This window comes from Balaenoptera borealis, assembly GCF_965194805.1.
Source record: "Balaenoptera borealis genome assembly, chromosome: 9".
Taxonomy (NCBI): Eukaryota; Metazoa; Chordata; class Mammalia; order Artiodactyla; family Balaenopteridae; genus Balaenoptera; species Balaenoptera borealis.
The window spans coordinates 42,290,306-42,316,103 of record NC_138873.1 but is presented as its reverse complement, the minus strand read 5'-3'; the positions used below and the strand labels follow the sequence as shown (position 1 = coordinate 42,316,103).

At 40.5% G+C, this 25,798-nt stretch overlaps 1 protein-coding gene and 1 pseudogene across 7 annotated transcripts in view; one reads left to right on the top strand and one right to left on the bottom strand.

The window, feature by feature from the left end:
• Positions 1 to 25,798, bottom strand: part of FAM184A (family with sequence similarity 184 member A) — a 116,849-nt gene that overhangs the window by 73,775 nt on the left and 17,276 nt on the right. The window lies entirely within an intron of this gene.
• Positions 164 to 4,659, top strand: LOC309634857 (spindlin-1 pseudogene; annotated as a pseudogene). The gene has a single exon. The product of its transcript is annotated as a spindlin-1 pseudogene (transcript).

The following is a 25,798-nucleotide window of genomic DNA, read 5'->3' as shown; positions in this document are numbered from 1 at the left end:
GTAATCAAATTAATCCCAACAACAGACTTATGTCCAAATAAAACATTTACGAAGCAGTTAACAAAATAAAAAGCTCATCTGGATTTATTTAAGCCAAAGGCACTATAAAACCCTAGATTAAAAAGACCTTTGGGTAGTACGGCCCGTCCGGCAGGGGCGGGCGGGAGCTTGGCGCGGGACCGCAGGGCCAGCGGGCTGCCGACGGTGGCCTAGGTGGCCGGCAGAGTACTTAGGATTTCACATATTTTTGCTGAACTTATTAAAAAAAAAAAAAAAGGGCGTTCGGATGATGGATTAACAAGAACACTGAAATCCTGTGAAAAGTTTCAAATTGGAGCACACTGAATTTTCATCCTAGTCCAGCAGCTCTGCTGCTCACTTAAATATAGATGAATGAAGACCCCATTCGGGAAGACACGTGGCCAGCGGTCCAGAGCTGATGCAGGCCATGCTGGTGTATCTGCAAGCATGATGAAGAAACGAACATCCCACAAAAAACACCGGACCAGTGTGTGGCCGAGCAAACCTGTTTCCCAGCCCCGGAGGAACATCGTAGGCTGCAGGATTCAGTGGAAAGAGGGGAATGGCCCCATCACCCAGTGGAAAGGAAGCGTTCTGGACCAGATGCCTGTAAATCCTTTGTATCTTATAAAATACGATGGATTTGACTGTATTTATAGACTAGAACTTAATAAAGGTGAAAGAGTTTCTGCGCTTGAAGTCCTCCCTAATAGAGTTGCAACATCTCAAATCAGTGACGCACACCTAGCCGACACGATGATTGGCAAAGCAGTGGAGCACATGTTTGAGACGGAGGATGGCTCTAAAGACGAGTGGAGGGGAATGGTCTTAGCACGCGCCCCTATAATGAACACATGGTTTTACATCACCTATGAAAAAGATCCTGTCTTGTACATGTACCAGCTCTTAGATGATTATAAAGAAGGTGACCTTCGCACTATGCCCGATTCTAATGATTCACCTCCAGCAGAAAGGGAACCGGGAGAAGTTGTGGACAGCCCGGTAGGCAAACAAGTGGAATATGCCAAAGAAGATGACGCTAAAAGGACTGGCATGGTCATTCATCAAGTAGAAGCCAAACCATCTATTTCATCAAGTTTGATGATGATTTCCATATTTATGTCTACAATTTGGTGAAAACATCCTAGATGTCATCACGAACTTTGCCAGATTTGTGGAACTATTAAATGTATAATTTGTAGACATAAAGACTTGATTGCTTTCCAGTTTAATGAAAGCTTAAATGTCCCCGTGAACCCACAATCTCTGCCAGCAGAACTGTTTTTGTTCTAAATAGTACAGATTTATGTGAACACAAAGCATTTTGCGTAAGGAACTCCTTCCTCTTAAAACAAGTCTGTCTGTTTGGAAGGGAGTTACAGGCAAGTCTGGTAAAAGTTAAGCTAGTATCACAGTCATTTAAAACTGCAGTAGATCTTATCCACTTTCCCCTTCATTCTTAACACTCTTATTCTGCTGCCACAGTGCAAGCATAGTTTGATATTTTTGTTATTCCTTTTTTTGAAATATATATGTATCTATATCTACCTACCTATCTATATCTGTGTGTATACATACATAATGTATATATACATACACACAGATCTGTATATACACACACATACACTTCATGGGCAGTCCTTTCTTTGTGGGTTGGAGTGGGGCTTACATAATTTTCTCCAGTTTAACAGGAGTGCTGACCCAAGCCATTTGTATTCAGTGTATTTAGTGTATTACTGCTGTTTATTCAAAATTAAATTCGGGCACAGGAAGCGCATCGGGACATTCAGCTTGTTTTGAAAGTCAAGTTCAGAGCACCATTTCAGTCTGGAGGCTTTAAACTGTAAATTCAAATATGAATCACCTGTGAACATTTAATGACACACATTAGAATTTTACAAAACAGAAATCTGGGTAAAAGGCTGCCTTTAATTCTAAGCTTTGCACATTATTTGTTTACATTTTTTATCATAAATACTGCTTTTTAAGCAAAGCCCAGGTACTTGGTCCACATAATGTAATGCAGGTGTATTTTGGATGGCACATTTGGTCCATTATTTGCACAAATTAGTAATCTGGATTTTAGTACATGGATTTAAAAGGCAACAGTATATCAGTGGTTTCTGTGTATTTGGTAAGTTCCTGGAAGAACACAGTGCTTTTATATTAGAAATGTAAGTTTAAGAATGGCGGTGTTGCCTTTTAACAAGTTCTCTGGGATACCTTTATTTTTATTACTATTATTACTGATATATGATTATGGTCAGAAGGCTTTTCCCCCTCGGCTTTTCCCCTCAAAGAATGCCTAGACAAATAACAGCTTAAACTCCTGACATGTTTCGTGGTGCTGTATGTTCTTGCTCATGGTGTGCTGTTGATGTGGATTCATTCCATTTGGTGGATCCTACCACATCAGGGTCAGTCACCTGCACTGGCTTGTGGGTGTGACTGATAGCAGCCCTTAGCCATTGAATCCTTTCCTGCAAGTTGTCCTTAACTAAAATAGAACTGCAAAAGTGGTTTGTTTAGAAGCAAAACGTCAGTTTATCACTTTGTTTTGGATGATCCCTGGCAGTTTGAAAGCTAGGAGAAAGATGGTTTGTGAAACCAGTCTTGTGGAGATTGAAAACCTTACCTAAGATTTGGGCAGAAAGCTTAAATGCATATGAATCTCAGCCAAACACCAGATCTGTGTGATGTCTGTCATGGCTGTTCTTGATGTTAAGAGATCCTGTAGTTTCAAGGCCGCGCTATGCGAGGTTTGTGTGATGCCCATTTTCGCCTTCAGGAAGGCTGTGCCTTGTTGTGCTGGTGGGTGGTAACCTCGCGCACCATGTAAATACAGCACCCCAGTTCTCTCCAGCGTGCCCAGTGCCTCACCGAGGGCAGCCAGGGGTGAGCTTCTCCATGCAGTGGGTACCCAGGTCTTAGATGTTCCTCCTGTGCTTGAAACAAGTGTCATGCTACAGATCTGTCATCTGTTCTCCCGGTGGCTCTTGTAAGAGTTCCTGCATGTGAATCTCAAGGCTGAGCCGAGCTCCCCGTGCCCAAGTGGACACGTGTGGCCCAGAGAGGGAGTTGTCCAGCGTGCACTGCATGAACAGGACACAGTGACTTCAGACTGAAAAACAAAGTCCTTTGGAGGTATCCTGAGGGTTGGGTCAGTTGAAACATTTCTGGCATTACTTAATGACTTGCATTGTGGTTTTTCTGCAAGTACCTTTAGCAACTTTTAATACCATGTGATCTCTCTAGATGAATGTGACGTGTGATTTATTATCATCATTATTTTAATCATTGTTCCATTTATCGCCTTTAGGGTTGAAGGAAGGGGAAGGGTTTTTTTGTTGTTGTTTTTCCTTTTTTTTTCCCATCCTTTTTTCTTTTGGTGGCTTAAACCACACTTCCTGACGCCGTGACTAACTCTGCTCCCCAGCTGAGTATTTCAGCCTTCGTCTAGGCTCATGTTTCAGATCTGCATGCACCGCTTGCATTTTCCTGGTATCGGAATGTTGGTTCCTTGTTCTAGGAATACAACACTAATTTCTAAAATTATCATGGGACTTGTGACAACACAAGACAGGAAACTCTGTATAAAATGTATTGGCCTTTCTCACTGACCTGCTACAGTATCATTGTGTCGTGTGTGTGTGCGTGCGTGATGTCTGGATGCCATGTAAAGCTTCAAAGGAAAACCTTAAAAGCAGACCATCCTTTTTTTGCATGCTCTATTCTAAGTAGAATGTTCAATGTAACTAACTAAAATTGCATGTTAAATATATTTCGGTTTTTTTCTTTTCTATCTGTTTTAATTTGTTTTCAGTTTCTGTATATTTGCTTAATTCTGCTGTTTTACTGGCTGTGGGATAAAGATGCACTGGTGAAGCAAATGCAGTGCCAACAGAAGGTGATTTTCCAGTTGTGTATGTCATGCAGCATTTGAAGGAACTGTGCATTCTTAAAACAATCACAGTTGTTTCTAAACCAGATTTCCTTTCTATTATTGTTTTACGTGCCAAACCCCAAAATGCATTGGTCTTGAATCTCTGAATGCTGTGGACCCATTAGAAGACTGTTTTGATTGTCACAAATTGCAGTGCCTGAAAACATTCTTGAAGCTGATTGTCTTAAAAAAAAAAAAAAAGAAAGTTCTCCAAAGACACAACAGAAATTATTGTAACAAAATAATTATGGTCGAAATGTCTGTGGTTCCTTGGAAATGCTGCGCTTTTTGTATTTTCCATCATTAGTGCAGTTTTAACGAATGTGTATAGTTCAGAGGTCTTCGTGTTCGCATTTTAAAATTAGGTAAATGACCTCATCTTTCAAGCTTGAATTCATTTTTAATTTTAATTTTATTTTATACAATGCGTAGACAGTTCCCTGTTCTCTGCATTTAGAAGTATAAACAATATAAATCTGTTAATTCTGTAATTTTTATAATTATGATGTAACTCTATCCTATCTTTAAAACATTTAAAACAAACCCTTTATGTGCAAAAATAAATAAATAAAAATTAAAAAAATAAAATAAAAAGACCTTTGAAATCCAATTGCTTTGGGAAAGAATCACCTTTAAAGATATGTTTGCTCTATGCATTTCTATAATGATTGTTAGAAAAGTCTTTTTAAAAATATAAAGTCTAATAACATTGGAGGTATTTTCCTTGATGGTAATAGAGAATACATCTGTTTCTCCAAGAAAAATTTAACTTGACTTTTGAAATAGCAAACAGAAGTCTTACTATAAGGCTTATTATTTAAGGTCCATGCAATGGGATCTGTGCTACCAAATCTTAACCAAAAAAAACAACAACAACAACAACAAAAATCAATCAACAAATTTTGAGTGAATGCCTTACTATGTTCTCAGCACTTTTATATATGCATTATGATAAAGAAAAGTATAAATGTTCGTACTTAATCTTACTTAAATAGAACTGCTTAACACACACACAAAATAACGGCAGACAATTTTAGATAATACACGTAAAGTGCCAAGCTGTTGAGTACAGAATACTGTATACATAGCATGAGAGGTTTTCAGTAGAGGAACTGGATGAAGACTGCAGTAAACAGAAAGGCTTGAAAGGACAAAGGCCGGTGGAGAGAACTGTGAAGAAAGCAACCTGAGTTAAGGCACAAGACAGGAATGGTTTTGGTGGGTGGCTGGTGTGGTCAGATAATCCTGAACAGAGAGACGCGTGAGTGCCAGGGAAAGCCAGATAGAGTCAAAGAGTTCCTGGTGATGAGTTTTGTCCCTGCAATTTAACTGGGAAATGAGTCTCTCTAAGAATTTTAGGAGATTTAGAATCTATACATATTTTTCTGTCTGTTTGCTCACAGTGGTGCTGGACAATGATTCTAAGACATACATTTCTTTTCCCCCACATTTAAACATCTCATAAGTTGAGAAGAATCTTATAATCAATTGTGTATCACAGATGGACAGCATTTTTTTCCCTCTAAGTGGTACATAAAATAATGATGCATCTTAAAAATCAACCACCACCACGAATCAAGAGTGCTATGAAGCCATTAGGAAAAACAAATGAGTAAAGTCTTTTATGTTTAAAGTAGAACATAATCAATTCTCAATTCTACAAAAAATTGTCTGAACCTCTTGCTCACAAGGAACAGAAGAAACCTGAGGGTCTACAGTAGGAAGGCGCAGGAACAAGTCTAAATTGAGTCCTCACAGAAAGTGAAGATTGAGTCCAAGCCAGAAAGACCAGAGGATATAAAGCAAATGCAGAAATAGTAAATTATTCGTCAGAGTACAAGCTGTAAAAACCTAAGACCTGGGAGAGAGAAATGCCATTGAAAAGCAAGCTGAATTGTCTAGCAGAGTGCTAGAAAACACGGGGTAAGACCAGGGGCTGATGATAAAGAGGTTGTTTCCAAGTTGTCAAGAGCAGTTAAGCCCTCAGGTCATCACTTGTACCAAGCAGACAGTTAACCCTCCTCTATGCTGGTAAAAAAACAGAAGAGAAGTGAACTGGGAAAATGAGCTGGAGCAGTTCCAGCCTGGGGAACCAGAGGAGGGCAGGTGATAAGGAATGAAACTAAGAGCAGAGAATTCAGTGAAAATCTAATGAGCCACGGACTGCGAGACAATATTTGCAAAAGACATCTGATAAAGAATTGCTATCCAAAATATACAAAGAACTCTTAAAACTCAACAATAAGAAAATGAATAACCTGATTAAAAAATGGCCAAAAGATCTGAACAGACACCTCACCAAAGAAGATATGCAGTAGTAAATAAGCATATGAAAAGATGCTCAACATCACATGTCATGAGGGAATTGGAAATTAAACAATGAGTGACCACTATACACCTGTTAGAATGGCCACAATCCAGAACACTGGCAACATCAAATGCTGGTGAGGAAGTGGAGCAACAGGAATGCTCATTCATTGCTGGTAGGAATGCCTTTTAAAGTGGCTGCACCATTTTGCAGTTTAGCAGTTTCTGACAAAACTAAATGCTCTCTTACCATATGATCTAGCAACCTTCCTATTTGGTATTTACCCAAATAAGTTGAAAACTTATGTCCACATAAAAACTAGCACATGTATGTTTTGTAGGAGCTTTATTCATAATTGCCAAAACTTGGAAGCAACCAAGTTATCCTTCAGTAGATGAATGGATAAATAAACTGTGGTATCTCCAGACAATGGGATATTATTCAGCACTAAAAGGAAATGAGCTATCAAACGATGAAAAGACATGGAAGAAATTTAAATGCATATTATTAAGTAAAAGAAGCCAATTGAAAAGGATACATACTGTATGTATATGACATTCTGGAAAAGACAAAGCTATGGAGACAGTAAAAAGATCAGTGGTTGCCAAAGAGGAGGGAGGGATGAAAAGGCAGGGCACAGAGGATCTTTAAGTCGGTGAAAGTGTTCTGTATGATACTACAATAGTAGATACATGTCACTACACAGTTGTCAAAATCTATAGAATATACAGCACTAAGAGTGAACCTTAATGTAAACTATGTATTTGGGGTGATTATGTGTCAATGTAGGTTCATCAGTTAACAAATGTATCCATCTAGCGCAGGATGTTGATAGTGGGGAAGGCTGTGTCCATTAGGGGAGAAGGGTATGTGGGAATTCTGTACTTTCTGCTCAGTTTTTCTGTGACTCTAAAATGGCTCTAAAATATAAAGTCTATTAATAAAAACTGCATCCTGAACAGTAAGTCCCCATTCCCCTCCCCTCCCTAGATTCCAAATGCCAGGAGTTAGGTTTATAACAGGTCCCTGGCAGCAGACTAAAGAACCCTCTGGAGGCAGTGAACCACTCAAAGAAAAAAACCTAATCGTAATGACATTTGGGTGTGTGTGCTCAATTAAAAAAATCATCTGAGGGGCTTCCAGTTTCTATGCAGGATGTAGAAAGATGGAAAGAGCAATGTTCCCCAGAAACAACTAAAAATACCAAACAACCTACAAAATCATAAGTTTTCTTGAACCTACCAAACAGCTGAAATCACAACACAACCTCCTGGCTTTAAATCTAAGACAAGTCTCCCAGGGCACACAGGACACAAACTTACGGCAGAGCACAGATGTAAGATGAGGATCTCATACAAGTGAGTAAGGAGAATTCAGCTAAAATTTATAACAAGCTGTTAAAGGCGGAGCATGGGTTTAGCTAAACTACTCCACAACACTGCTGCCTCAGCATCCATTCTGTGTGGCCAATCGGCCTGCAGGGCCTTTGCACTGATACTACCCTCTGCATCTAGCATGCATGCCCTAGAAAGCAGCCCACAGGCTCATATGTAAATGCAAGTTCCTGATGTGACTCCCCCAGCTGCCCTGGTGATCATCAGTCTCCCCCACCTCCCAGGGTCTTCCTCTTGTGCCCCTTAGATAAAAACAGGCCCCTGAGAAGCTTACCAACCACCTTCCCCTCCTTTTTGGTCTGAATTGACCAATCTGGCCTTAGCCTGAGACCCCCCCAAAGTACTCCCCCAGGATCCACCCCGATCGCTGCCTACACCCTGCCTTAACCTCCCTCATGGCCCCTTAAGGTGTGCCGTGTACCTCCTCCAGGACCTGTAAAGTAATAAACTCGATTTCAGTACTCTTGTGGTCTTTTATTGAACCATCCATCACCCCAGGGCTCTACTTAACAAATGTTAATTTAACAAAGTTACAACAATGGGCAAGTGTGAGAACATAGAACCCACGAATGCCACAGGCACACACTCACAACCTCTTAGCCATGACCTCAGTGGGTGACCACACGAAAGACTGGAGACAGGGCAGAAGACAAGAGAAAGCCTCTCTCCATGCAACAGGCCAGCCAGCCTCAGCTGAAAAAGCACAAAACCCCACCCAGATCCTTATCATCTAAGGAACAAGAGCCATAAGCTACCCGGCTAAGAGCAACAAACCTTGTTTCGCCATTGGCCCTACCTCCCCCCTCCCCCCCCAGGGCACAGGTGATAACCAACTGAGTCTGGGGAAAGAGAAAAAGAGTAAAACCTTTTGGGCAAGGGTGAAAAGGAAAACAAAACATATCAAAACTTCTTAGATGCAGCTGAAATGGATTGGGAAACTGCAGCTTGTTTTTCATAAATTTATTTATTTATTTTTGGCTGCGTTGGGTCTTCCATTGCTGCGCGCGGGCTTTCTCTAGTTGCAGAGAGTGGGGGCTACTCTTCGATGTGGTGCGCAGGCTTCTCGTTGCGGTGGCTTCTCTTGTTGCGGAGCGTGAGCTCCAGGCGCGCGGGCTTCAGTAGTTGTGGCACGCGGGCTCAGTAGTTGTGGCGCATGGGCTTAGTTGTTCCGTGGCATGTGGGATCTTCCTGGACCAGGGCTCGAACCCATGTCCCCTGCATCGCTAGGCGGATTCTTAACCACTGTGCCACCAGGGAAGCCCTGCATCTTGTTTTATAGATAAAGGAGCACAGCCATGCTCGTTCATTAACGTATTGTCTATAACTGCTTTCCCACTATAATGGTAGAGATGAGTAGTTGCCATAAACTACATTGAAAGAGAAGAAAGACTTCAAATCAATAATCTAAATTCTCATCTTGAAGAAGCAGAAGAAGCACAGACTAAACCCAAAGCTAGCAAAAGGAAAGAAATAGTAATTAGAGTGGAGATAAATGAAATAGAGAATACAAAACAATAGAGAAAAATTAATGAAACCAAAAGTTGGTTCTTTGAAATGATCTACAAAATTGACAAGCCTTAGGGAAATCCACCCACTTTCACCATGCTATTTGACATTGTACTAGAAGTCCTAACCAGAGCAATTAAACAAGAAAAAGAAATACAAGGGTTGGCTTCCCTGGTGGCGCAGTGGTTGAGAATCTGACACGGGTTCGAGCCCTGGTCTGGGAAGATCCCACATGCCACGGAGAAACTGGGCCCGTGAGCCACAGTTACTGAGCCTGCGCGTCTGGAGCCTGTGCTCCGCAACAAGAGAGGCCAGCGACAGTGAGAGGCCCGCGCACCGCGATGAAGAGTGGCCCCCACTTGCCACAACTAGAGAAAGCCCTCGCACAGAAACGAAGACCCAACACAGCCATAAATAAATAAATAAATAAATTAAATAAACCCAAAAGTTAAAAAAAAAAAGAAATACAAGGGATCTAAACTTGAAAGGAAGAAGTAAAACCATCATTATTCACAGATGGCATGGTTTGAATTGTAGAAAATTCCAAATAATCCACAAAAAACTATTAGAGCTAATCAATTCAGCAAATTTGCATAATACAAGATTAATACACAAAATCAGTAGTGAATGAGCAATAATCTGAAAAGGAAATTTACAAGGAAATGACATAGGTTCCAGAGATGTGACTTGCATGCCCCAAATAATTTAATATTAACAGGTAAGAGTCTGAAGTTTGCAAATGTAAAGAAAAAAAGCCTTGTGGTCCATACTCTGGGAATTGCATATAATTTTTAGTTTATCTAATCTATATTGCCATTTCTAGAGACTGACACTTACTGATATCTTTAATGTGTGTGGTAATTTGGAATTATAGCGTTTTATTTTTTCTCAAAATTGTATGGGATTGATCTGAACCTAGCTCTGTACATTGAGATATATTACATAGGTAAACATCATCTATCACACATATTGAGATAGAAAAAGGGGTTGACAAGGACCACAATTCTAGCAACCTCTTCTAAACTGAAATATTGTAACGACATCTCCTTGCTCTCAAAGTCATATGGGTTCTCCAATTCCTGCCCCTCCATCCATTGCAAGAATTGCAGACATTCTCAGGCATAAGGGAAGTGAAACCATAAGTGACATTCCTTCCTTCATCTACTCATCTTCCATGGTTCTGTGGTCAAAGAACCATCTCAAAGACCCATGGAAAAGAAAATTAGCTCCTAATTACAAAGAAGTTAGGAAACCCTTGCTATATTGATAAAAATAAATCAAGAGTAAAGGAAGGCTTGCTCCTCTCTTCCACTCACCAACACAAAATGCTATTACTGTCCATGAGTCTCTCAAAACCTCTGCTTTTTTTGTTTTATTCTTCTAATTAGATCAAGGAAAGAGACCCTAATAGAAACTAGCCATTTTTTTTTTAACCACTTACTGGTTTCTAGTTGTTTCTCCTCCTCCTAGCTGCTGAGCAGCTTACATGATCATCTCATAGGGCTGGCTCTTGCTCAGGTCTCCTCAAAAAGGCACTCTGGCATTACTCCCTTCCCCACCAAATCCTATTTCTCCAGTAGAAAAATCACCCACAGGGACTTCCCTGGTGGCGCAGTGGTTAAGAATCCACCTGCCAATGCAGGGGACACAGGTTTGAGCCCTGGTCTGGGAAGATCTCACATGCCGTGGAGCAACTAAGCCCGTGAGCCACAACTACTGAGCCCTGGTGCCACAACTGCTGAAGCCCATGCACCTAGAGAAGCTCCGCAAGAAGAGAAGCCATCCCAATGAGAAGCCCACGCGCTGCAATGAAGACCCAGTGCAGGCAGGCAGGCAGGCAGGCAGGCAGGCAGGCAGGAAGGAAGGAAGAAAAAAGAAAGAAAGAGAGAGAAAGAAAGATCACTCACAAAGCAACAGTGGAGCAATGACTTAACAAAACAGGACACTTCTGCAGCTTGGACTTGGAGGAGTCAGAATAGTAGTGGAGAGGGAATGTGGAATAGGCTACAAAAATGGCAAAGGAGACCAGAGTGCCTGCCATCCTTATTCACAGACAGGCGATGCATAAGGCACCACAATGAATTTAGTAATGAGAATGGCAAATAACAAAGCTGCAACAACAAAGAATTCCTGTATTTTCAAGTTCAACTCAAACTATCTTCTCAAATACAATGAAGAGCAATTGTTTTTTTAAAAAACATTTATACTGCAAAAATCTGGATTAGGGAAGTAGATGAGTATTTCGTAACTAATTATGTTTTGCTCTGCACCTTTGCCAATACTCGTGTTCCGCCTGGAATGTCTTCCTCTTGTTATGCCCAATTATCAAAAACTATCTTTTTAAAAAGTTGTATGTTCTCTATATTTTCTGAATACTAAAGTAATCTTTGTGCCATGTAGAAAACTTGAAAAATATTGGGTTGGCCAAAAAGTTTGTTCGGGTTTTTCCATAAGATGTCATGGAAAAACCTGACTGAACCCAAACGAACATTTAGGCCAACCCAATAGAATAGATAAAAACAACAACCAAAAAAAAAAAAAAAAAAAAGGAAAAAATATTTGTCACCCTTTATCCTATTACAATTGTAACCTTTTTTTTTTTGCACCTCTCTCCTTATAACAGAATTTTATAGGAGATTGGATATAGGGAACAAAGTACAAAGAAGAATAAAAATCACACTAATATTTGTAACCTGAGAAGTCAGAAAAAGAGTTGTGTCTATGATGGAAAAGGTATACTTTGTAAAGCTAATTGTACCAAGTTGATCCTCAGATAAACAGACAATTTTGTAGTAATTGTTATGCCCACCAAATAAAAAATTACCAAAATACACCATAACTATGCACCATAGTTTTTGATACCCATCCAATTTCCTGTATTATTGTTCTTCTCCATTTCTACTTTTCTTCTCAAAGGAATTTCAGTCAGAGACATGCATAATATATAATACACTAATCAATATTGTCAAAACTGAATTGGTAAGGCTATGTAAAAGTATTTTTAAATCTACCATAATATCACCTCTATTCCAACCAGCATATGAATCCTAGGGAGACGTACAATATGTAGGTTCCTATAATATTTTGAACATATCTCTACCATGGTACTTATTTAACGTGATATAATATATCCCATCCCCATAAAAATCTATTTTTTATCCTATATTTAGAGTCTTTGCAATAATTGGATATATAAGGTATCATATGTAAATGTGTATTGGGCAGTATTAGTGAATTGTTAACCAACATTTTAACTCATGTTCTAGAAGGTTCTGTATCAGATATACAAAACAGGGTAATAATAGTATTCCAAAGATCCTGTGCTGTGGAAACAGGATGAAGAGTAAAGTCTCATCAGCCAGGAGGAAGGAAGATGAAGCCAATGTAACATTCCAGCAGCTGACAAGTACCTTCTTTTCAGGAGGCCCAGGCGGGAAGCTGATTCTTCTACAATTCTACTGCTTCTTACTTCAAGAAGCAGTACATCAAAAGCATGAATTCCCTGTGCCACATATCAAGAGAGTGAAGCCATTATGACTGGCATGTCTCCAGTATTTGGGAGAAGCCACGTCGGACCCCAACCCTACTTTTTTTTTTGCCCCAGCCCTACTCTTACATACTCCAATAATGTGCCTCTGGATGGCCAGGAATGCAGAAAAGACATTAAGATACTAAGAAGAGCAAATGTCACTACAACAATTACCTGGTACATCACAGGATCCACAAGACTGTAGAATCTTTATTGGTAAGAACATTCTGCCACTGGATGGAGAGGTGGAGTTAGAATGGGAGGGCTATAGTGTGTTATCTTGTCTGGTCACAGGACTCAAATAAATAGGCTTTTGAATAAGGGCTTGGATGTCAGCAAAACTCAATTAGGTGAGTCATGTAAGATTGGAATAATATTATTTCATACAACATACACTAAGCTCTTTAGAACCTGGTTGAATTTGGGGAGATACCCTCCTTGAAAAGTCAGAGCCTTCAGAGCCAGTGGCCCTATACAGAGGCCCAGGTCCCCAGACACCAGTGTTGAAGACTCAGGTCCTGAGCTGGGGTGTGGACTCCTGAATAGCTCCTGAGGTACAATCAGTCTCTCAGACTGGGCCCTCCACTATGTCAGCCCTTGACTAGCCCTTATATCCTCTAAGTCACGTATTCCCTTGCTCAAGCATAGTTCAAGGACTTAAAATAGTATTCATTATCTGTTTTGGATGTAGACAACTATATTATATTTTTCTCATTTCCTCGTTTTACACCTAAATATGCGATTTAGAATGAAAATATACAAATGTGTCACCTAAAAGTTCTTCCTTCTCTTTTCCTCACCTCCCACATGAAGCCGTTGTTAAGTCCTATCAGTTATACTTCCAAAACATATCATGAATCTCTGCAGCGTTCTCCATCTCCACTGCAACCACCCTAGTGCAAGCCACCATCACCTCTGGCTCCAGCGCAAGGACCACTGCAGTGCTCTCTTCAGTGACCTCCCGGCTCCCATTTACGCTGTGCTACAATGCATTCCTCACTCAACAGCCAAAGTGGTCCTCTCAAAATATAAATCATAACTAACCCTCGCTTTCAACCCTCTAATAGTTTTCCATCACACACATACAGGGGAAAAAAAGCCAAAATCCTTTTCTGTGGCCTTCAAAGCTGTACTTGATCTGGTCCCCACTCCTGACCTAAGCCTAAAGCCACTTTCACCAAAGGAATCAACAAACATACCACCGGAGACAGGTCAGGAAGCAGCAGTAGCTGAGAGAGACCAACCGTGCAGCTGTGTTGAGAGAGGTTTTGTGTAAAACTCATGGGGCATCTGAATTTCTATATACTGAGTTTTCTTAAAGGAAGTACCCCAATATAATGAATCAATCAAAAGTCAAGGTACCAACACTTTACAGAATTCAATAAACATGCCTTTCTTTGTACATAATGGAGAACCAGTGAAGGATTTTAAGCAGAGAAATAACTTGATCTGACTTGCATTTGAGAAACTGAAATTCTGGTTGCCTTGTGGAGGATATATGCAATGCGAGGAGACTAAAGAACAGTCAAAATGCATCAAAATAACTCAGGAAACAGCCTGAGGTTCCTACACAAATCTTGATGGGGAGGGATGAGACCTGACTGAAGAGCTATTTAGGTCATACATAGCAAGAGAATCTGGTGGTTGATTCAAGGTGGGAGGAGAGATACCCTCTCCGAGTTGTTCAGTCTGTCAAGGAGGTTATGGACCTCTACAAATTTTATTCTAGCTTGAAGCAGGGCTCACATCTGACGAGTTACAGGGACTTGTATGGCACCCCTAACTGAGATTACTCACATGCTCCCCGCCCCATTGGCGAACTCCAGGCTGGGATGGGATGTAACACAGGAGCCTCTGACTCCAGGTCCACCGTTCCATTCTGAGCGTCTATCTTCCCAGCAGAGCGGGCACTTCTAAAAACACACCACCCAAATTTCTCTAGCCTTCGCTACGGCTCGCTGTGCTGAACTATTTTCTACCCAACAACCAGAGGGCTGTTACACTCCCATTAATAACTTTTGATCACTACGGTGGTCATTCTCAACCTGATGTAGGGGTAGGACACAGTATAAGAATCAGCAAGTGCCCTTTTAAAAAACTACACACTCATTCCCTTCCCCTTTCAGATGGCTATCCACACACCCACCAAGGGGAGTGACTGATTGGAAAGATTTTTTTTTTTTAATTTTTAAAATATTTATTTATTTAGTTTTGGCTGCGTTGGGTCTTCATCGCTGCACACGGGCTTTCTCTAGTTGCGGTGAGCGGGGGCTACTCTTCGTTGTGATGCGCGGGCTTCTCACTGCGGTGGCTTCTCTTGTTGCGGAGCACAGCCTTTAGGCACGCAGGCTCAGTAGCTGTGGCTCGCGGGCTCTAGAGCACAGGTTCAGTAGTTGTGGCACACGGGCTTAGCTGCTCCGCGGCATGTGGGATCTTCCCGGACCAGGGCTCGAACCCGTGTCCCCTGCATTGGCAGGCGGATTCTTAACCACCACGCCACCAGGGAAGTCCCTGATTGGAAAGATTGAGAACTACCTGCTGGTTTACTAAATGCAAAGATAAGGGCCTATAAAATTAATTCAGTAATTAAAAAGAAGAAACACTATGCCAACCTATTCTATAAGAATAAGAATTATGAAACATAACAATAGTATCCTACACTGAGTTCCAAGAGAAGTTACTCTGTATTTTTGAAATATTTTTTTCTGTTGTTTTTTACGATGACAAACATTTTCAGGTCTCAATTTATTTCTCAGCAGGAACCACATAGAGTTTAATGAAACGAATATTATGATGCTCTTCCTCCTGAGAAAACCTCAGTGCCATTCTGAGAGGATCTGAAGAAAGCTAATGAAATTCTAGAAAAGAGCTTTAAAGTTGTCAATATTCAAATTCTTTAGAGAAAAAATTCATATTAATGACCAAAACAAAAAAACCCACATATTCCTCTTGTTACCATCCTGTCTCTGCTTTTTTTATCAGCAAATTTTAAAGAAAATACTGTATGTAACCCTGAAAGGAAAGCTAAGATAAATGAGTGAATTACAATAAAATAAAGCAGGTTGGCTTAGTAATTAGATACAATAATCTAGATTTTTCCAAAGTGTGGCACAGGAGATGACTTTAAGTAGTCAATATATTTATGTTAATGGTCCCTAGAAATAACACAGTAGTAGTGCATCAAATCTGTGAAGTCATATATTATTGCTTAAGATAAGGTTAAAGCAGGCAGAGGAATTCACACAGACATCTTGTCTTACAGGTCCTATACTCAGGAATGCTCTTGCTCTGAGCCTGAGTAACTGAACAGTGTGACAATCCCTTTTAAAAAGATAACGACGAGATATAATTCACATACCGTAAGATTCACCCTTTTAAAGTGTACAACTCAGTGGTTCTGAGTATATTCACAAGGTTGTATAACCGTTACCGCTACCTAATTCCAGAGTATCTTCGCCTAAAAAGAAACCCATGACCATTAGTAGTTACTCCCACTTCCCGCTTCCCCACAGCCCCTGGTGACAGCTATCCAACCTTTGTCACAATGGACTGGCCTATTCTGAACATTTCAGAGAATGGAGTCATACAATATGTGGCTTTTTGTGTCAGGTTTCTTTCACTTTTGATGTTTTCAAGGTTCATCTGTGTTTTAGCATGTATCAGTACTTCATTCATTTTTTTTCTTATGGCCAAGTAAAATTCTACTACATACCACATTTTATTACCCATTCATCAGTTGACGGACATTTGGGTTGTTTCCACTTTTTAGCTATTATAAGTAATGCTGCTCTGAACATTCGTGTACAAGTTTTTGTGTGGACGTCTTTTCAATTTTCTTGAGTATATACCTAAGACTAGAATTGAGGGGTCACGTGATAACTTCACGTATGTTAACCTACTGAGAAACTGAAAAGCTATTTTCCAAGGTGACAATATCATTTTACAATCCCACCAGCAAGGCATGAGGCTCCAATTTCTCCATACCTTTGCCAACAACTTACTGGCCACTTTTAAAATTATGGCCTCCCCAGTGGGTGTGAAGTGGTATCTCACTGTGGTTTTGACTTGCAGTTCCGTAATGACTAGTGATGGCAACCTAACTCCTTGAAAGTACACGTGGTACAGATAATACATCTCTCTGGTGTCCAATCTCATAGTCTACATTTCTTTCGGCATTACAACAAGCTCTTTTACCCTCTACTACTCTCTGCGGTGGACATGGTTTATTGCGGGCTTCTTCCACTCTTTCAGCCCTTGTCCTGACTGCCTCCCGAAAAGCCATGCCCTTTGTCTAACACACCTGCCCTCTTCTCCCTCCTACAAGGCCTGCAGTACCCACTTCTTCTCTGAAGAGGAGCCTGGTCTTTATCATTTTCCTGCTCCCACCCAACGACACATACTCAGCTTTACCTCAGAGAGCCCTGCCCTCATACCAGTAGCCTCCGTCAGTCCTAACTCTGCAGACTTCAGTTCTTCCCATTCTTTCAACTCCCTCTTCCATTTCCCAGTCTGACATTCCACATTTCCAAAGTCCTTCCTAATTTCTCCACATTCCAAACCACCTCTCCCTTTGACTCCAGCCTCCTCTGTGCCCCTCTGGTCCTCTCCATGTCTCCCCCTCCTGATACGCCTCAGGCCACAAGCGCTACACCTAGCCCTTCACTGACCCTCTCTCCTGGCACTATGAAATGTTATCCCACTCTTGTTCTCTACTCCCCACTTCTCACTATAGCCTGGAGTCTGTCTGCCATTTGAGTTGTAAGTGACTAAAAGCAATAATGGAAGAAAACTTTTTCCAATCGAAGTGCTGTGATGGTTAATTTTGTGTCAACCTGACTAGGCCATGGGGTACCCAGTCATCTGGTCAAACATTATTCTGAGTGTGTCTGTGAGGTATTTCTGCATGAGATTAACATTTGAATTGGTAGACTGAGTAAAGCAGATTGCCCTCCCTAACGTGCGTGGCCTCACCCAATCAAGTGAAGACCTAAATAGAATTAAAAAGGCCAAGTAAGAGGGAACTTCTTTGTACCATCTGAGTTGGCACATTTGTCCTCTCCTGCCCTTGGACTGGGCTCACCTGAGTCTCCAGCTCACCGACTATAGATGTTGGGACTATTCAGCCTCCATAATCATGTGAGCCAATACCTAATAATAAATCATATTTATATATCCTATTATATATTGCTAAAAGATAAACTGAGGGATATTTAAAATTTTAAGAGTTTATTTGAGAAAAAATTGAGTCGCATTGGGCAGTACCAAACCGGAAGTGATTAGGAACACTCCACCAACAGGAATTCAGGGAAGGGCTTTAATATAGAAGAGGTGGAAGCAAAGCAAGGAAGTTATTTGATTGGCTACAGCTTAAAGCCTAGTTGGCTCTTTGTGTTGGGTTCTCCTTAGGTTTAGATTTCATAATCTTGAGGCATTTACAGGCTTAGATTTTGGTTGGCTTACCTAGGCCACCATGGCATTAGAGCCACCTTAGTCTAAGAGCCACCTTGTTTAATTAACTTAACAATATATATCCTACTGGCTCCCTTTCTCTGGAGAAACCTGACTAATACTTAAGCCCTGGAAGCCCCTTGTCCCACGAATGGGTAAATAAGCAAAAAACATGCAGAGGAGTTTAGATTTGGTCTAGTGAACAAAGAAGAGAAAATGAATACTCATGCAGGGGATTACATTTATTAATAGTACCATAGCACTAAGAAGCAAGATAAACTGAAATAGGGAGAGCACGAAAGTCAGGAGACTACAAAAACAACGTCTACACTGATTCCTACCGGGGGGAATGCAAATGAAAAGGAAAATCTAATAGAAATACCAAAGAAAAAACCAAAAATACTTAAAAAGAAAAATTTAATCCCAAAATTCCACTCTCAAAGGAAGGTAGGGTCAGACAGAAATGCTAGAGTAGAGAAAGGAAACTAGATTTTTTTTTTGGCCTATTTCTTTATTCTTTGGCATGTGGGAGATGTCTGATGGAGAAGATGATTAATTCAATTTTGGACATGTGGTATTTGAGGTGATGGCACACATCCAGGTACAGACGACAGTCTTAAAAATTAAATGGACAGAAGCTTCCTAAAATTAATTTAGGGTTCTACCATCCCACAGCAACATTCTATGCTCACCAGAATATATCTCTCGTCTTATTCAAGGGCATCACTTGGCATTGGGCATCAAAGTAACTGGCTACTGAATCACAGTTCCAGCATGCAGTTAGTTTCAGCTCTGTCACTAAAACCTTCAAATATCTCCCAAACTAAAATTATTCATATAATATACCAAGTATTTTATCGCTTTCCAAAGTGATGTAAATTTGGGCACTCACACATGCTGAGCATTTACACTGTGATAAAATAAAGCCAAGGACAAATACAAAGGAAAGAGCTGTCATAAATATTCAGTATTTGAACCACAATATCACTAACCTCCTTAAATCCCCTTAGATGGAACTATGTCCTAGATAATCCTGGCTTGGTGGGAACTCACCAGTGTGCTAAAGATTTGGTTCTCTTCCTTCCTGACACACTACTTATATAAATACTACCATCTGCCCCCTTCTCAAAGAGGATAGAAATAAGAGCTTAATCAGATTGAAAATTTTCTTCCACAATATGGTTAAAAATTAATGTACTGTAACTTGAAGCCAATAAAGGTTGTTGCCCAAATACACACATACAAAGATCCAAAATCTTGGAAGTAATCTCCAAAAGCCTTGAAATTATTGTCTTCTTGCTTATTGTCCCAATAGGTAAGTAAGACTGGCAAGTGGCTAAGCAGTGACAATATCCAAAATGCACACCAGTATATTTTCTAACTTTCTGCTACACTTATAATAAAAAGTTTTCTTATTACCATATATTACCATATATCTAATAATGCCTTCGTTAAATGTTGAGGGAAAGCGTCTCTGCTCATCTGGAGATTCTAAATTTGTGTTTAAAATGGCAGTAAGAGCTATTTCCTAATAATGTATATTAGGTTACCATCTCTCTTTTTTTAATCCCTTAAAAGTTTGTGGCTAATCACTGAAAAAGCTGTTAATGTGAGTTAAATTTTTTCCTCTCTTCCCAGAAAGTGTATGTTTTGGCAGACTGTATTTTCCAAAAACGATCACAACATTTCCCATCCCACATGCTCTTCTGCAGTGGGACCTTGCCACTCCCCCATCAAGAAGTAGAGTCTGACTCTCCTCCTCTCAAATCTACACTGGCCTTAATGATTCACTTGTAAGCAACAGAATGTGGCAAAAGTGACACTGAGACGTACGAGCCTACATCAGTAGAAGCCTTGCAGCTTTCTTTCGTCTCTGGAGGACCCAGTCTCCAGAAGCCGGCAAACTGTGAAAAGCTCCAGCTACCTGGAGAGGACATGTAGTTCCTCTAGTCAACTGCCCCAGCTGAGCCCAGCCTTCAAGTCATCTCAGTCCAGGCACCACATGAGTAAAGAAGTCATCCTGAAAGTGGATTCTCCAGCCCCAGTTGTGTCAACTCCCCCTGATCAAGTCACACCCAGCTATTCTAGTCTTCCCATCTGAAAATCCAGACATTGTGGAGCAAACCATCCCCACTGTTTCTTCTCTGAATTCCCAACCCAACAATGTATGAGAATAAAATGGTGGTTGTTTTATACAAGTTTTTGGGTGGTGTGAAAGGCAGCAATAGGTAACTGGAAGGTATGTTAGGTAACACAGCCATCTCCTCACTTTAATGACCATAGTCCACATTTTTCTTCCCGTGTACTTTACTGAAACTTTCATTTCCAATATTTTTTTTTAGATGTCCCTGTTAATTTCCCCAATTTATTTTGACAGTTCAACTTCAGAAACCAAAATATCCAATAAAACTATTTCCTAGGGTTTGGTCTTCAGCTTTTTTGTTTTATAAATTTATCTATTTACTTATTTTTAGCTGCATTGGGTCTTCGTTGCTGTGCATGGGCTTTCTCTAGTTGCGGCGAGTGGGGGCTACTCTTTGTTGCGGTGCGCGGGCTTCTCATTGCGGTGGCTTCTCTTGCTGTGGAGCACGGGCTCTAAGTGCATGGGCTTCAGTAGTTGTGGCACACGGGCTCAGTAGTTGTGGCTTGCGGGCTCTAGAGCGCAGGCTCAGTAATTGTGGCACATGGGCTTAGTCGCTCCGTGGCATGTGGGATCTTCCCAGGCCAGGGATTGAACCTGTGTCCCCTGCATTGGCAGGAGGATTCTTAACCACTGCGCCACCAGGGAATTCCCAGCTTATTTGTTTTAAAAGTTTCTTTCTAACATCCCTCTTTACTTATTGGAATTATTTCAGTTTTTTTCACCCTTTTATTCCAATCTGTGTTTGAATTAGGTCACGACTAAAGGCTTAATTACTTGAAGCAAATGCTGTGCACCCAACTATACCATGATAAGTAAATATTCTGTCAGGCATAAGAATTATTCAGTACTTATCACAACAATACACTATAGCAGTACTTCAGGCGTTTATCATTATAAATGCCGTGTTAATAAGAAGTGGCTATACTGAATTTTATCTACTCTTACACATAAGAATTATCTTGGCAGAAAAGCACATTTTACTATTTTCAACAAAAAGACTATTCTTATTTGAGATATAATCTTAATATAAACTCTTCAAACCATTGCATCTTTGTAAGTATAGCCTATTTTATAACTTGCTACTATATTTAATAAGTATAAATTGGTCACTCACAAATCACAGCATAAAAAAATCAAATTCTTCATTTTCCTAACGGAACTTCATTTTCTTTATGAGTATTTGGTTGATGAAATGTGTGAAAATGAGTAGTAGTCACCTGCAAAAGCAGCAGGGAAAGGCAGTATCCTGGGGAGGGAGCCAGGTTTTCAATTAAAGTAAGAAGACGGCATATTTTCTGAAGAGATGTGGCTGCAGAGAAGTTTGCTGAGCATGGAATAAGAGTCCCAGAGAGCAAATATAAAAACCCAACCAGTGTCCGGCAGAAGAAAGCACAACTGCCTGAGGATAAGCCAGATGACCCAGGGGGCTATATGTGGAGCCGGGTCCAGGGACAGAGACATGACGTAAGATAGAAAGAGCTGGCTTGAAGCTTCCAAGATGGGCTCTGGTCTTACCATTTTGAACACAGCAGACTGTGGGTTTTACACAGGATCCCAGATATGTTAGAGAAAAGTGACCAAGGCCAGCCTTCTTACTTCCACTGTACAACTGTGAGAAAGTTACTTTAAATGTCTCCAAGCCTCGAGTTTTTTTCTGTAAAGTGAAGAGAATACTGCCAACTTCATAAACGTATGATAACGAAACAACACAAGTAAACTGCTTAATACAGGGCCTGATACACTTTAGTGTGCAATACGCTTTTTGGTTTAATGGCTTTTGTTCTTGACGTGGTCCTCCCAAGAAAGTGTAACCAGGTATGTGGGGGGCAAGACTGGTCAGTTCCACTGCCTCCCATCTGTGGTGAAGGCAGCTGTGCTCAGTAGAGGATGAAAGCACCCAGAACATTCTTGCTGATCTGACCAGAGTTCCACTCAGATAACACTGACCATTAAGCGGTTTACTGAATACAAATACCGCTTTGCCTCAGGTAACTTCTGTCTCGTACCTCTGCTAGACTGCAGGCTCTTGGAGGATGTGCTCCTGACTTACTTGTGTCTCCCACAGGGTCTAGTATTTGTCAGACGCTCTGAATGGCTGCTGAATGACTATCCATACAGGGATAAAGTTATACAGGCAAAGCCCCACACCTCAGAGATGTTCACTCCAGAGGCTATATTTTGCACAAAATCTCTTCTTTTGTTAAATAACTTCTATGCTAGTTTTCTAAAAGATGCTTGTTAAATAACTTCTATGCTAGTTTTCTAAAATCTGCTGTCATTTTCAGATTTAAGATTAAGTATCAATCAACAAAAAGTTGACAATCTAAAAAAAATCCCAGATATTTAGTAAATAGGCATTTTTATTTACGTTATTCACTATTTTTAGGAGGACAAACTATCCAGAAATGTTGTACAAACAAGTTAATAATCAAGTTGAAAAGACAATTTGAGCAAATAATTCACTTAAAAGCATCACGTTTTTCTCAAAAAATCTAGCCTCTTGTTTTACATTTGTTGAATACCTATAATTTTCTCGTTGATACTAAAAAAAAATGCTTAAGCAAAATAAGATTCTGCATTGTAAGACCATATAGTCCAGCTTAGTTAGACATGTGAATGCAGAATGGCTGCAAATTAAATTCCAGTATCCATCCTCATTCCCTGGCTCCTTCACCCATCTGTGTCCCTCTCAGCTAAAGACACAGATTCTCTTCCAACAGAAGCTGGACTTTACGTTGTACCTAATACATCATGGGGTCTGGATGGAACTGATGTGGGCATTCACCTAGCTGCCTAATGCTGCTTTCTAAAAAGTCAGACAACCGAGGTTCAACTCCTACCTCTCCTAGCAGCAGGGCCCAGGGCAAGTCACTTAAACTCTCTAATGCTCAACTTCCTCATAAAGTCTAATAACCTCACAGGGTATGGTAAGAATTGAATTAAATATCATAAGAAAATAACACAAAATGATTGCTTAAAAATGGTACTTACTGTTAACCATTCCAAATCATTATTCTTCCCCCATAATGAAAACTGCCTCTTACTTTACGACTCATCCTATTACTTAGCTTTATCACTCCACCTGCCTCATCAGAGTAACAAACCAGGCTCCCAGTCACTGCCACATTCAGAATAAGTTCAGCCATGGGACTCGCAAATCTTCCTCCTATCCCAACTCTGCCATTATCTTTGGAGATTTCAAAAATGCATGTAGAATCCAAAAGACCAGACTTAAAGTTCTTTGGGATTCCTAACTCTAAGAACCTCATTCACCTATAAACATTCTCAAGACTGTGCCCTGGATCTTGTTATAACTTATTTCATCTTAGAAATCTTCATATAGCTCCCTCTCATGCTACAACTCCTTGTGTTATCCCTCAACCACTGGCCATTATCTACATTACATACCGATGGTCCTCTCAATTCCTAAATTTTCCTTTATCTATTAGCTCCATCCTAAACCTCACTTCCTTACCTGTGCAGCACACCACGGTAGATTAACTGAACTATTCTCTATCAAAGCTCCTTAAGTCTCTTAAATCCCAGTTCTGCTTACACCTCTCAGGCAAAACTCAGACTCCGGATTAATCCCTTAATAACATGCCTTTTCTCCTACATTTGGTGAAAAATGGTCCTCTCCACAGTACGGCAGGACTTTGCAGAAAACTGCGCAGCATTCAAACTGATACCAAATATCACGTCTAAATTCCTCCTGGGACAACCACACATCTCACTGATCCTTTCACTTGAATCTGATTAGCTATTTTCTCCTCCTTCCCACCGCAGTTATTCTAAATGTTTTCTATTCTGCTTAAGGCCCCAATCACTCATGATTTTAACAATCACCTATATGAGGGGAGATTACTACACCTCCCCTCATATTTAGTAATCTCTCCTCAACTCCCTCGCAACACCTGCTACAGAGAATCTCACTTGGTGAAGCACTGAAGTCCCACACTAACAGCCACGAGTCAACTTGAAGCTGGAGCCTCCAGACCCAGTCAAGTCTTCAGCGTGACTGCAACCGCATGAGAAGCCCCAAGCCAGAGCCACCCAGCTAAGTGACACCTGGATTCCTGGACCTCAGAAACTGGGAGATAATAAACGTTTGTTGTCTTAAGATGCTAAATGTGGAGGTAATGTGTTACACAACAATAGATGTCCTTCCTATATTCCTATCTCAGTTGACATCAATCAACATCTATCTAATCGCTCATTCATTCATTTAACCATTATTTGAGTACTTACTATGTGACAGAGACCTGTTATCCTCTATCTTCCCTACAATAAATTGTCATAAAATCTTTACAAGTTTATCTGCAAAACGTTTCTCCAATCTACCCCTCATATTTGAGATTTCCCAAATCACCTCTTTCCCTCTCTCACCATAGTCCTAATTCAGGCCCTCACAATTCTCACCAATACTACATTACAATAGACTCCAAATTAGTTTCCTTGATTCTCATCTGTCCCTGTCAAGCGTGATCTATTTAAGACACAGAGAAACAGCACGTATACAAGAGTTAAGGTGGCAGGACCAGGAGAAAGTTCTCTCAAGGAATAGATGACTCTGTAGTCTTTGTACACAAGTAACTTAGGCTTGATAGTCTTCATAGTTTTAGTAAAATAGAAAGTAGCTTACCTACTCAATGTGTATACAGAAAGAGAAGAGGATACAACTGTGGACAGTTCAGAGACAGCAACATGACACAGTGCAGCCATACTGAGTTACATGATGTTGATTAGATAACACTGGGTTACATGATGTTGTAGAGCAATGTTAAGTCCATGCACTGGTTCCCTGTTGCTACTGTAACAATTTATGACAAAGTTAGTGACTTCAAGCAACACAAATTTATTAATCTTATAACTTTGAAGGTCAGAAGTCTGAAAAGAGGCTCTTGGGGAGTATCTGTTTCCCTGCTGTTTCCAGCTTCTAGAGGTCACGCATTCCTTGGCTCGTGGTCCCCTTCCATCTTCAGTGCCAGCAATGGCTGTCAAGTCTTTCTCACACCCCATCACTCTCACACTGACTCCCCTGCCTCCCTCTTTTGCTCAGAAGAATCCTTGTGATTATACTGCCCCATCAAATAACCAAGGATAATCTCCATTTCAAGATCCTCAACTTAATGATACCTGTAAATGTAATGTAACACATTCACAGGTTCCAGGGATTAGGACGGGGACATCTTGGAGGTGGGGGGAGGGTGGCAGTATTCTGCCATGGTCCAGTCCCCGAATTTGCTCTAGCGATGTTCCACAATCCAGAAATAGAAACAGAGAAAACAAATTGCAAGTGTGACGCAGGACTGAAGGTTAAAAATATGTAGAGTCCTAAAGAGCAATATTAAAGTGACAGGCTTGGCTTCAGATCAAATTCTTATTTTTTTCTACAGCAGTTAACTTTGCTAATTCCTTCATGACCACAGAGTAGTCTTATCTGGGCTCCTTTTTTCACCAGTATTTTCTGATTATCACCAGGAGGTTGGGACAAGAAAGCCTGTAC